Below are 13,570 nucleotides of genomic sequence, written 5' to 3'. Positions count from 1 at the left end.
GTAAAAGTTCCTGATAAACCTTTAAGACAAAAATAAGTTGCTGAGATCTTCTAAATTAAAAATATATCTTTAATAAAATGTCCCACATCAAAATAAAAAATACTCTTACCCATGAATATAGAACACATCTCTTTAATGAAGAGTTAAGAAGCTCAGAGATGTGTTTTAAATCCAGATGGATACCTCATCATCAGAGACCTGAAAATGAAGCATGTTAAACAAGTCACACAATAACCAACTTCAGGAGTGTACACTCAAATGCTATACCTGCAACTCAAAAACTCACTAGATATCATAAATCCAAGAACCAGAATTAATACACAATCACTAGTAGCTTTTTTAAGTGTCTGGTATATAGGTACACATTCATTTTGGAAGACCACTAAAAATAGCCCAAGTCTACAAACTTCTAAGGGTGAAGGGTAGTTTGTGCCACTATACTAAAAGGTTTAGGGTAACTTTAAGACACAATATAAGTACTCAAAAAAAACAACAACAAAACAAAAAGTTTTGAGGTTAGGTTTTAAACCTGTCAGTCTGAGAAGCCCTGTACATGTCTTTTAACAGCAGTGTGCTGTTCCACACTGACAGATGGACTTCAATGGGAACTGACACTGCCTTTCTGGGAGAGAATGCCTGCCTGACAGCTTTATCCTATTCCTTGCCTTGACAGTAAGTAGAGGAGCTCAATTTCAATAGTTTCTCTTTTAATCTGAAAGAGGCTTCAAAACATTACAAAGTTTAAGGGAAAATGTGCATGGGGGGTGGGGGTGGGGTGGTTCTAGGGCCTCTGTGTAAAAGCCTCAAAGCACACAAATCTATTCTCTAACATTAAAAGACAGACAGTCTGTATATGAACTGATATTCTACACCAGTGTGTTTTTCCATTTCAAAAATGATTATTGTGTCCAAGGCACCAAACATCCTCCAATTCCAATACAGAGATTCTTCTTTCCCTAAATATAGTTTTGTGATGCCAAACACCTTTGCAGAACTATTAACACAGTTCAAACTCTAAACTTCATTAGAAGATAGCATAGAATCTATTACTGTATTGAGAAGCAGATTTTAACATAATTAGTTCCTCTCCCTACATCTTTGAATGCTGTAACATATGTGGAAAATACAAATTGTTTATAGCAGCTACCAAATCCTGCAATGTTCCAGAAAAAAAAAAATTATCTCGTACTAATTTGGTACATAAATTACTACCTTTACCTCCTTTTATTATTCAGTAACTTTCCAAGACCTATTCCAAGGTTGCTAAACTAAAATGTCTCTGCTCTGTAATAATGGGGACACTTAACGCAGAGAGGTATTTTTCTAAAATTCATATGAGTTAAGCATGTACCCAAACACACATGTAGGGGAAAGTTGCTAAAATACATCCATCTTTGTTTACCATCTATGTGAAGGGATATGAATTTTGTATCAAAACAGCAAGAAAACTTGCTCTAGATGTTCTGTTTTTCTGTACTGGAAATCCCATAATACAAATAGAGCTCCTGTCATGCACAAGTCCTCTTCACATCCAGAAATTAGAATAGAGTTTGAAACTATTTAACTGTCTGGTTCTATGCAACATTTTAATCTATTTTTTTGTTCCTAAATCTCTGCTTATTTGAAAGTTCTTTGTTGGCTAAATAAAGTTAAAGCATAAAGGTTTTACAATATGTTAACTAACTGAATAGAGGCATTCAAAAATTTATTATTTGAAAAAAGAAAAATTGAAAACTTGCTATCAAGTAATTTTTCCTACCTGTAAGAGTTCAACAGTAAAAAAAGAAATCTAATTCACCTATATCTACCATATAAGACAAATGCTATTTAAAGTTCTGTTTTGGCTATCCAAAACACCTGTGTATCCTTCTTCAACTAGATTGTTCTTGAATCCTAAAAATAAAGAGAAAAAAAGATGTTTCTTACTCTTTAGGACAGTGTCCACTTGCTTGAACAGCTTCCAATATGGAGACAATTGTGGAATACTTAAAAGTTTGAAAAATCCTACATTGAGAAGAAGAAGAAAAAAAAAAACTAGATATACATTCACCAGGTCTGCAATACATTATTCTAAATATGAAATACAACAAATACGTCAGACAGCAGAAGATTCACTAATGATTATACAAAGTACCAAAGAGAAATCCACACAAAAGGAACTTAGAGCTTTCATAAGTTCCAAAATGGGATCTACCTCCACAGATTCTCACATAAGTTATATTGCATGTGAACTTTTAAATACACATATATATACATATGTACCTGTTAAGTGTGATGTGTTAAAAAGATTATTCTGTAAAGATGCCTTCTTTGGGAGAAGGTCTTAATCCTTGCTTTTCAATCTTGAATTGGTAAAATTAACTGATATACAGTAAAAGTTACATTTTATTAAATGGATCCAGAACTGTGTTTGTTATAAGCATGCCTAGATCCATATTGAACCATCTTAGAAAGTTTTTAAAAAATTATCTTTCACAGTCCAACTAATATAGTATCTTCCTAAAATACTGAAAGAAAAATACACATTTCCCTAAGTACACAATTCCCTTATGTTCCTTGATGAATTTCTAAAGCATTACTATTACTAATAAAAAAATGTGAACAACAGTATTTTGGCTATTTCTCTAAATATACGCAGGGAGGGCTCAGAGCAGGGACCAGGCTCTGCTCAGTGGTGCCCAGCAACAGGACAAGGGGAACGAGCAGTGATGCCCAGGAAGTTCCACCTGAACATGAGGAAGGACTTCTTTCCTGTGCAGTGCCCAGGTACTGAACAGATTGGCCAGAGGCTGTAGAGTCTCCCTCACTGGGGATATTCCAGAACTGTATGGACACAATCCTGTGCCCTGTGCTCTGGGATGGCCCTGCCTGAGCTGGGTGGTTGGACGAGATGATCCCACTGTGGTCCCTTCCAATCTGACCTATTCTGTGAATCTGTAATTCTTATTTTGGACACTAAACCACAGATTTTTATACACGTCAGTGTAACAGGAAATAAACACTTCATTTCAATTAGTTGAGAATAGCTCCCCAAACTTCTGGTTTTTAAAATGTCATGTAAATTTTAATAAATCAGTTTAGTTTTACACAACATCCTTGTGTGCTTTTATGTCTTCAGTTTTGGCAAATACCTTTAGAAAATTTAACAGCAGTCGAAGACACTATTTTCAACTACCTTTTTCACCTTTCTGCCAAAGGTTATTGCCCTCAACGCACACCTGCAGAAAAAAAACACGTAGGTGTGCATCTTCTGCTTCAGTATATAGTCTCCCATAAGTTTTAACTCTTCCTCTTGTTTGTTTAACAAACCCATTAGACTTTGCATTAAAACGGCAGATTTTGTCATTTATATTTTGTGTACGTTAATTACAATAAAGGGACAATGATAATACAGAGAATAACAACATCTTAATCTGCTACTATTGATAGGGATCTAGAAAGATACCAAGAGGTTGGAATATCTTTTTGCAAAGAACAAAGTTTATCCCCAAGTCAGGTGAAAATAGCTGTTGAGAAGTTCAGGCATTTGGCCACCAGACTACTGAAGGAATCCATATTAGTAATGAGTACTGCTCTTAAAACACTGCAATTTTGTTTCTCTAAAGTGTACCTGTGGAGATTCTCATAAATTTCAAGACTTCAGTGATTTCCTTCTTGTATTTCTAATACAGAAAACAAAAATTTCCCATGTTTTGTTTTAATACCACTACACTCAACTTTTTTCTTTTTAGTATATCTGCATAAAATACAAATGTCTCTTTTGGAACTTTAGTTGTCAAAAGAGTAACATATTCAGTGTAATGTATTTATAGTTTGCAGTTTACCTCTGATCACTAGAAAGAGTTACACAAACTTCCTTGTAAATTTAAAAAGAAAATCCTCTGGTGCTGCTGAGATTTCAGATGTAAGCATTACAGGCTTTCTATAGTTTTGTCATCAATTTCAGCGTTACACCTTAAATTAGACCTACAAAATATGTTTCTGGATTCTGGTATGTTTCCTCAGGAACATTTAGGCCATTTTAAGATTTAGAAAAACATTTGCATTAAGTCAGAAAAAAACCCCTTTTCATTTTCACGTGTGCCCTAAACCAAGATTTCATTACAAAACATCAGAGACAGAAGCCTTCAGAGCACAGCCCTCTTTCAATTCACAATCTGATAATACACTATCTTCCAATAATTCTCATGTTCTAGCCTGATAAGCATCTGTGTGAACTACTGCAAGTTTATAACCTGGAAGTACCAACTAGAACAATGCAAAGGATTGTGCCTGTTTTACAGATTCCTATGGATCCTGATTGATGAGTACAGACAGCAGCTGTGAAGACCTGACATTGACAGAAATCTGCATTGGGAAAAAAAAGAGTACAATTTCAAGTCTTGACACTGCCAGATTAGGATATGCCAGTACTTTACTGAACAAAACAGGTTCAGACATCCCACTCCACACCACATTTACCAGCATAAGGAGTTTCATCTATATCACAGGTCTGCCCCATTCAGAGGAAGGCTGCATACAAGTTTTCTGTTGTTTTGGTTTTTGGGTTTTTTTAAAACTGTATATAAGGAGATTTGATAAGAAAGTTTCCTAAAAGAGTTCCTCTCAGGCACATGTTAAGCGAGACACTCCAAGTTCGCAATTTATTCAGTATACTCTTCTTAAATTAGGAAATCAATTAAAACTAATAACTCAAGCAAAACATCATTTTGCATCTTGTCTCATAGTTTCCAGCACAGTCAGGACATATTCCTGAATTTACCTGCAACAGACAGAGACTCCAGACAACTTTCACTGTGACATCAATACTTTGGCACAAGAATCTGACAGTCAAAATGGACTTTAAAAAAACTTCCCCAGTTAAATGGGACAATACTCACCTGTTTATCAAGAGTATTTATGAATTAGTTCTTATGAACTTGCCTAAAAACCTGCCTCTGAAGCTAAACTTAAGTTTAGCTTCTGAAAAACAGCAAAAAAATACTTTGAAGAACAACATGCTGAAACCAGCAACACCATATTACATGGACTCAAGCCCATTGTCGTACCTAACACTGTTTTTAACGTAGGTGGAAGCCATAACTACAGTAGCTTTACTACAGGGTAATTGAAAGCAAAAATATATTGTATTGAATTCTCGGATTTCCAATAACATATGGAATATCAGATGGGCAGACTTCCATGGCATTACATAAATGAAATATTTCTGAAGTTAAAAGTTTCTTCATTAGGGTGTTCAGTATCAAATGTAATAAAACCATTTCTTTTCAAAAGCCATTTACAGAACAAATTTTGGAGGAATTCCTGAATTTTAGTGACCAGCATAAAAGAGTGAACAAACCTTTTATACTGCTCATGCGGCACAAGGAAAAGTGCCCAAGAAAACACTGCAGACGGAAACAATTTGGTAACCAGAGTTACATTTTCTAATATGACTCAGATAAAGAACAAAGTCAAAATTGCCATTTGTCTCCAGAAAAAGGATGGGAACATTTTTCCATCTTCCTGCAAATTCTAACTGTTGATTTAAGATTAAAACAAAAATATATATCACTTACAAATAGAAAGACACATGTACACTGCCAGCCTACAGACATTAATATTTGGCAGTGCCTGGCTAATCTGTATGAATGAACCTGAAGATTTCAACACATCTGCTTACTGGCAGATGCCATACCTTACCAATGTATTTCTACTGAACTCTGACTTTTAAAAAAAATGCTTCCTACTTTGTAACATTTTTCTTGCAGCTTAGAAAGTGAATGTAGTGTAAAGTCAGCACTGAAAGTGGAACTTGGATCCAAGGTGCTTCCAAAAGTAGCCTTGTACTTGATCACTTAAGTTCATGCTAAGAGGTAACAGAGTATACATCTGAATTCTATTACATACACATTTTGAAAGTACTCCTAAGGTTCTAGTGTTTCTAAAGTCAAGATAAATTTTCATTAACCACACTGTTAAAAATTATTTAGACTTGGTCTTCTGCAAGTTTTCAATGCTGCATTTACTCAAAAACATGGTCATTGTAAACCACATTATACATTTTCTTGTAACACTTCTAGAAAAAAAAATACTGCTTAAAAAACTATCTCCCCTCCCTGCACTGCTGTAAATAAGAAAGTCCTGTGGTCAGCCTGTTTGACTTTTGTCCAGCTCACTCTCGCATTTATGTACTGGTCAGACAGATTAAACATGAGAATCTTGCTATTCCTTCAGCAAAAGCAAAAGCTGCAAATGCTTTTCAGTTGCTGTTTTATCAGCAAAATAATCACTTCCTAGTATTTTTCTTTTGCTGAAAGGGAAAGAGAATACTTCAACAATATAATAATGTTAACTATCAATTCTTGAAGGTTTGACTAAACAAAAAGCTGGTTTCTCCATCATCCATTCCTGTGTACACGGATACCCTGCGTTCCTGAGGCACCACTTCTGACTACAGGAAGAGCACTGGGAAATAGAATGAGGACACTATGGGAGCCCAAGTAAGTGTGAGATTTCAAAGTCTTCATTAAGCTTACAGCTAACATGGTTTGGTAGAGCCAAGACCATTAAAAGGACAACTCTGGATAGGTTGGTGGAAGAATATAAAGTATTGACAAAATTATACGGGTTAGGAAATAATCTGGGTGTGAAGGGTTACCAGACTTCAGTTAAACACAAAAATGTTTCAACTGGATGATTTCTAAACACAAGTACCAAGCATTACTGAGAATTCAGTTCATATATAATGGTGGAAAGAAGGAGAATACTGCAATCCAGTGATGAATAGGATATGCCATTTGACTCCACCCTAAATTGTATGAAAAGTATCAAAGAAATACGATGATGCAGGTATTTGGGCACTTCTTTCTACGAGACTGATATAGATGAAGAAAAAAAAACTGTAAAGAATCTGAACCCATAAAATATATAATTGTCCAGCTTACCTGTACTTCTGAAGTGTCTGAAGGATACATATACCATAAATATATGGAATATTTTTACTGTAAGATACATTAAAAAAAACCACCTTAAAACTAACCCTATAAACCAAGTGAGAACAAATGTGCATCTACTTACTTCATGGGTTCCACAAAAAAGGCAATTTTAAAGCATGTCAATCTTTTGGGTTTAATCTGTCTGCATCATTAACTTATCTCACTCATAAAAGGAAACAAATGAAAATTCCCTGATTTAGGGTCTCTATAGTCTCTCAGTAGTGGTTCATGTCATACATCTTTTAGATGACACTAAGAATACTTTTTAAAAACCACACTCTGCTTTCATCAACATTTTTCCATGACTGAACTCTTCGACTAATCTTCAGGAGCATTTAGCACAAGCAGCTCATGTGAAATGAGAAGGTGCTGAGATTCCTCTAAATTCTTGAGGAACTGTAAGACTTTAAATTCCACTTCTTTTTACAGAAAAAATGATAGCCTTGCTCTGAGTGGCGTGAATTAGCATAGCTTCATCATGAAAAGCAGCATAAAGTTGTATAAATAGAACTATTTGGTTAAATACAAACAAGCAAGTTAGCACAAGGTAAACCAGCACAGATGCACTGTAACTACTTAGGTGCCTGCCCTTGTCATCTTCTAAATACAAAGTAAATTGATGCTTACTCACTAACAGGGAAAGAAAAAAAGCTCCTTCATATTTACTTTAAGGTTAGAGAGTTCACAATGGCCATTAACCACAGAGCTGTTGATATCTAAGCTGACATCCTACTTTACTTCCCACTAACTTCTCCATGTGCCAAGGGCCTGGCACACTGATCCCTGAATAGGTTAAATTCAAAAACACGTGTATTAATTTTTGCTCTTTGGTTTACACAGTCTGGGCATTGAAGTCCGTGGCACTTTGGAAGTCTCATCTGACAGATGCAGGAAGAATGAAAAAGTCATTATTAGTTACAGGTGTAAGGCGCTAAAGGTGTGTAAAAACTACTAAGTGCTACTCTTTCCTTAATAGTTCACAAAGTCTAAGATAGGAATAATCGTTGATTTTAGAATATTTACCTTGTGAAACTAACAGAAAGTTGATCTGTGCAACAAAACGTTAAAATTCAGAGACAGGATAAAAATCCAGATTTTGCTCAAAAATGATGGAATATTAATATTCTGCCTTGAATTATAAACATATTTATAACTGCATGCAAATTATTACATGTAAAACAAGTTGAAAAAATTTTTCTACCTCACACCTGCCAATTGGGAACTTGGTGTCAAATGATCCAGGTTTAAAAAGAGTTGCAATGATCTCTTAGGACTGACGGGCCTAGCTCTCCTGAGAGAGGAGGGTTACTCTTTAAGGCTACTTTTTAAAGTGTCAAAAAATACCCAAGAGAACTAGAAACCCTATTCTGCCACAGAAATTGTTACTTTGTCCCCCATGAGCATGAATTGTAACACAGAAGGGTTCAGCTGTCTTCAACATAATGGAGGGAGACCAAGCCGTATCTTCTCACACTGATGAAGTTAAATGGCTTTCACAAACTGAAGGAAGTTCTCAGCTGCTAAAGATTCAAGGCACTTAGGATGCAACAGTGAGGAGACCAAACCATTTCTTGCAAACTGAAAGTGTATGCATCAACCTTGTTGTCACAGCTATCCAACAAAAAAGAGAGAATTTGGAATCCTTTCCACCTGGTTTTCATCCCCGTTCACAAAAAATTTGTGTGTAAAGAAGGAATGAAGAGGTTTTAACCTTCTGCTGTGTTAAGCCTCATTGGGAAGTGTGACAATTTCTCCACTTCACTAGAATAAAGATGCATGCCACCTATCCACCCAGTGCCATCTACCCACAGTACCGAGCTGGCCTCAGAATCCTAATCCTCTCCTTGTCATCCCCGGAGGAGGTCAGCTTGCAGCCCCTATCTGGAAAACGCCAGTCCATAAATTCCAGCCCTGCAGTTTGACAGCCAAATCCCCTTTTAAGCCTCCACCCATGCAGCAGGAGCCTGTGGCCATGCACCACCAGCTCTCCTCACCTCAGCAATCTTGCAGCCCAGGAGAGCAGACTGCATGCCCATCTACATCTCTCCCAGACACACCTCACCTCGTGTCAACCCTCCCCTGCCATCTTCCTTTCCCCTGCTCCCACGTTTCCTGGTGTGGTCGATGCAAGTCAGTGGGCTGCCAAACTCAGCTCCTCTTTTCCTTACTGCTTCCCTTGCCCTGGGAAATGATTTTAATTTCTCCCTCTGCCCACCTCTATTATCTTGTGTGATGAGAAGCCAGGTCTGCCATGCCCACTGTTCTGCTTGGGAGGGTCTGCATCCCTTCCCTGCCTCACGGTACCTTCCTAAACGACACAAGGTGGCCGGGGACATCCTTGCCCTCCCTATCTTCCTCCACTCAACCCTTTTCTCTCCCTGCCACCTCCTCGGTGGGGGAGAGGGACATGCAGCCTTTTCCTCTGACTCCAATAAGGAGACCAGCCCTCTTCCCTTCGCCCTGCCATCTTCTTACCTGGAAGAGGGCGGGACGTTCAGGCTCTCCCCCCACCCCGCTACCCCGGGAAGGCCCAATTCCTCCCCTCAAACTTCGCCCCCACCCCCGGCCACCTCTGGGCGCCGTGGCGGGGCCGCGGGTGGCGGGGACCACATCCCTGGGCGCCCCCGCCGCCTCCATCCTGCCCGCTCCACCCGCGCCGCCCCCGGGAAAAGCCTCGCCTCGCCGCCGCCCCCCTTCCTCCTCCCACCTCCGCCGGCGAGGTGCGAGGGGCCGGCGCGGAGCCCCGCGCCCGGCGGTGTCGGCGAGGGGCGGAAGCGGGCGGGGGCGGCGGCGGGGAGAGCCCGGGTGCCGAGCAGGCCGCGCCGCGCCGACCCCGGCGGCAGCAGGGGCGGGCAGGGCCGGCGGGGCCGTCCGGTGTCTCCGGCACCTGGACCGCGGCCTGCCCGTCCCTCCGCACGTACTCACCGCCCGGTTCGCCATTACGGAGCCGCCGCCGCTGCCCGGCAGGAGGCGGCGATACCCCGCGCCTGTGACAGCTCCGCGCCGGGGCGGCCGCGGGCGGGCGCGGCGGCTTCCCCTCCCCCCCGCGGGGATTCCCCCCGTGTCCCCCCCCCCCCCCCGGGAGCCGGCGGGCGAGGGCGGCACTCACCGTGCGGTGTCGCAGGCCGGCGGGCGGCGCGGGCGGTGCTCGGCGCTGTCCCCGCGCCTCTCCCCGCTCCTCCCCGCGGGCGCTGCGCGGGAGGGGCCCCGCGCGGGGGGGGGGGAGGGGGGGGCGAAGTTTCACTCGCTCCGCGCCGCGACCCCACCGGCCCCAGCGAACCCGCGGGGACGGGCTGGGGGGCGCATTTGCATATTTGTCACCCCCGCGCTGATTGGCCGCCCGCGCGGGGGCCGCCGCCGCGCGCTGACACGGCGGCTCGGAGAGGGAGGGAGGGAGCGGCGTGAGGGGAGGAAGAGGCGGGCGGAGCGGGGACGGGGCGCGGGAAGGGGCGTGCGCGGGGCGGGGATGCGCGGGGGGCGGAGAGGGGAGCCGGGAGCGTGCGAATTTCCTTCCCGAGACACCTTCTCCCTCCCGCCGCAGCCCCCACGGGAGGGGCCGCCCTGGTGGGGCGGGGGCGGGCGGCGCGGAGCCGATGAAATGGTGCGCGCGGCGGGCTGGGTATATCCAATATGGCCCCTGTGCCGGGAGAAGCCAATCCCGGGCGCGGTTACTCCGGAGGCTCCGGCGGAGGCCGGGGCGGGATGCGGGGCAGGCCCGTGGCGGCGGTGGGGGGAGCGGGGATTTTCCCTGGGAAAGGGAAACTTGGCGCTCCAGCGCGTTTTCGCGAGGCGCTCACGCAGCCGCTGTGGGCGCCCCGGCCGTGCCTCGGGAAGAACGCGCTCAGCAGCGGGAATGCCGCCTTCGCTCTAGGAAATCGCGGGGGCGCGTTTGACACCGACACTGGGGATGCTGCTTGTTAGCCAAGGCTCTCCCTCCCTTCCGGCAGAGCCTGTGGGCTGGCAGCTCAGTTCATCTGACCCACCAGGTCTTCCATTGAAAGCCAAGTGCTTGCAGGGAGAGCAAGGGGAATTCCCGCCTGTCAAAGGAAAAGGTGGATGCCAGACAGGACGAGCGTAGCCTCAGGTACACCATATCAAGCCACTTTGGAATACATTTCTTGAACATGCTAAAAGGGCACATACATTCCTACAAAATTAACTATAAGTTTTTTCTTTTACGTAATACTTTTCCAAACATATTAAAATTAAGCGCATTTATCCCCAAGTATTGATTTCAAGATGAAAATTCAGAAGTAACCATTGCCAAAACCACTTCAATATTATCTGAAATAACTTTTATTTTTGAAGTGTCAAGCTACAAAGCTATTACAGGAGTCGTTTGCCTGTAGCAGGACAGCAGAGCAAAAAGCTCGAGGAGGGAGTTTGTAGCATGGCTGAAATGAGAAACCTTGTTGGGTCTTGCCTGCAGCTTTACTTATGGTGCCAAATAAATAGAGGAAAAAAAAAAAAAAAGAAGAAACACTTTACATGGGCAGTTACATAGCTCTTGTGAGTTGACCTAAAGACTGAATTAAGAATTCCAGGAATATAAGAAAATTCTCAGTCAGAGTTATCTATGCTTGGGTATTGTGCCTGTGAGGACTGCATGCATAGAGGCAATCAGAAATCTCACCCTAAGTCTTCCATTCCTTGCTGGCAGGGAACTAGGGATATGCTTCTGGTTCTCTCCAACCTGTTGCTTCTAGGGTTAGGATATAATTTAAGATAAATTTTATCATTATACCAAGAGTCAGATTTGTTGCGTATCTTGTATGCTTAATTATATATTGTAACTCATTAATTGATTTCAGAGTTTCTAAATAGTTTCTCTATTGAGATTCTGTACCTACAAGCATAAGGTAGGTTCTTGCTCGGCATTAGTTTAGAGGACAAGCCTTTAAGCAAGCTGCTTCAATGTTTTAGCTTTACAGTACCTTTATTTTTCTCCCTATCTGTCAAATCCTTCATCATAAAAACTTTAATTTTCCTCTCAGACTATTCAGAAGACTACTGTTAATATTTATGCTAAACTTTCTGTGTTACTCTCTTCTTTTAGCCAGCCCTATAGATTTTTTCTTCCTAATTTTATTTTCTCTCACTAGCAATTGAGAAAAACTTCAAAAAATAAATATAGTTGTTGGGGGTTTTTTTTAAGTCCTAATGGCTTCTAAATCAAAACCTTTATGTCTTTGCTCCTGTAGCTCCCATAGAGAAATAAGCAAGTACTTCAATGGAAAAAAGGTAGCCTTCACCCTTTTATTACAATTAGCCAGCCAATGGTAGTGCTTCCTTAATAAAGCTATCAACACCAGTGTAACACTGTGAAGTGCTCTCAGCTCTGGATAGTGTGAATGGCAGTGTCATAAGTTGAGAGCACAAGCTTAGAATCATAAATCACATGAACGACTGAAAATAGGATCATGTGACTGGTTATTCTGCTGCTAAAAAAGACGTTGAAACTCATGAGCATTTAATGTTTAGATGGCTCCTTTTAAAAGTTAGAAAACAAATAGATTGCATAAATGTACAGAATTAAATGGTGATTTTTTTTCTAGGCTTCATTTTCTTAAACACATTACTGTCTCATCAGTTTTGGAGATGGCTTTTACACAGTGTTAATTTTTATTTCCATCAAAGCTTCTTACATTTTACATTACCACCCTGAAATCCTACTATTGTTTCAAGCAATCATAATTTTAACAGGTTTTATATATTTTATGGTATCTTCATTTTCTCAGCAGCACTGCTTCACAAGGTAATTATATTGTCTTGATTATAGTGTATTGGTGATTCTTTTGAAATGTTGGGTTTGGTAAGAGTGAAAGAATACTTTGTCCCTCCTCTCCTTTTTTTTTTTAAATAAATACTTTTCTTCAAATGTCTCATGTACCACACTTTTAGAACACATGCATTTTTTAATGTTTTTGGTTCTTACAGAACTATAGTGATTTATTCTACTCAGGATTTACCACGTGTGTGTCTTGTAACTCATTGTAGCCTATAGAGGGAGAAGTCCTGTGTACTCAAAACAAGGATATTCATCCTTTATCCTTCTGTAGGTGTGGAATAAAATTTTGCAAGAAAACCTCTAATAGAGGAAATCAGTTGCTGAGCTTTTCTGTACTTCGGTTATCCATGGAAGTTGCTGCAGAGATATTAGGTCAGGGCTCAAATGACCCATTGAATCATTTAGGTAGGAAATGACCTCTAAGCTCATTGAGTGCAACCATTCCCCCAGCACTGCCAAACCCACCACTAGCCCATGTTCCTCAATGTCACATCTACATATCTTAAATCCCTCCAGGGATGGTGACTCCACCACTTCCCTGGGCAGCCTGTTCCAATGCTTTACAACCCTCTCAGTGAACAAACGTTTCCTAATCTCCAATCTAAACCTTCTCTGGCACAACTTGAGGCCATTTTCTCTTGTCCTATCACTTGTTACTGAGGGGAAGAGACGGCCCCCCACCTGACTACAACCTCCTCCCTTCAGGTAGCTGGAGAGAGCAATAAAGTTCTCATGCAACTGAGTGTGCTGCTGAGATTTCACTGTTGCCACAGTGACTGCTTTGATCCCTCTCAGTAGCCACTCT

General features: G+C 41.6%; 1 protein-coding gene across 5 annotated transcripts in view; it reads right to left on the bottom strand.

Annotated features, from left to right (window-relative positions):
* Positions 1-10,268, bottom strand: part of CHD9 (chromodomain helicase DNA binding protein 9) — an 87,199-nt gene extending 76,931 nt beyond the window's left edge. For 4 of the 5 annotated variants that reach the window (XM_082289829.1, XM_082289831.1, XM_082289832.1 and 1 more), the window contains exons 1-3: positions 10,087-10,268; positions 1,927-2,004; positions 110-198 (exon numbers count right to left, since the gene is read on the bottom strand). The gene's annotated coding sequence lies outside the window, so the exon portion shown is untranslated. The remainder of the gene's footprint in view (positions 1-109; positions 199-1,926; positions 2,005-10,086) is intronic. The other variant, XM_082289830.1, reaches the window with a different exon arrangement.
* Positions 10,269-13,570: the final 3,302 nt, after the last annotated feature.

Source organism: Coloeus monedula (genome assembly GCF_965178545.1).
Source record: "Coloeus monedula genome assembly, chromosome: 13".
NCBI classification, from domain to species: Eukaryota; Metazoa; Chordata; class Aves; order Passeriformes; family Corvidae; genus Coloeus; species Coloeus monedula.
This window is presented reverse-complemented; position numbering and strand designations above follow the sequence as displayed.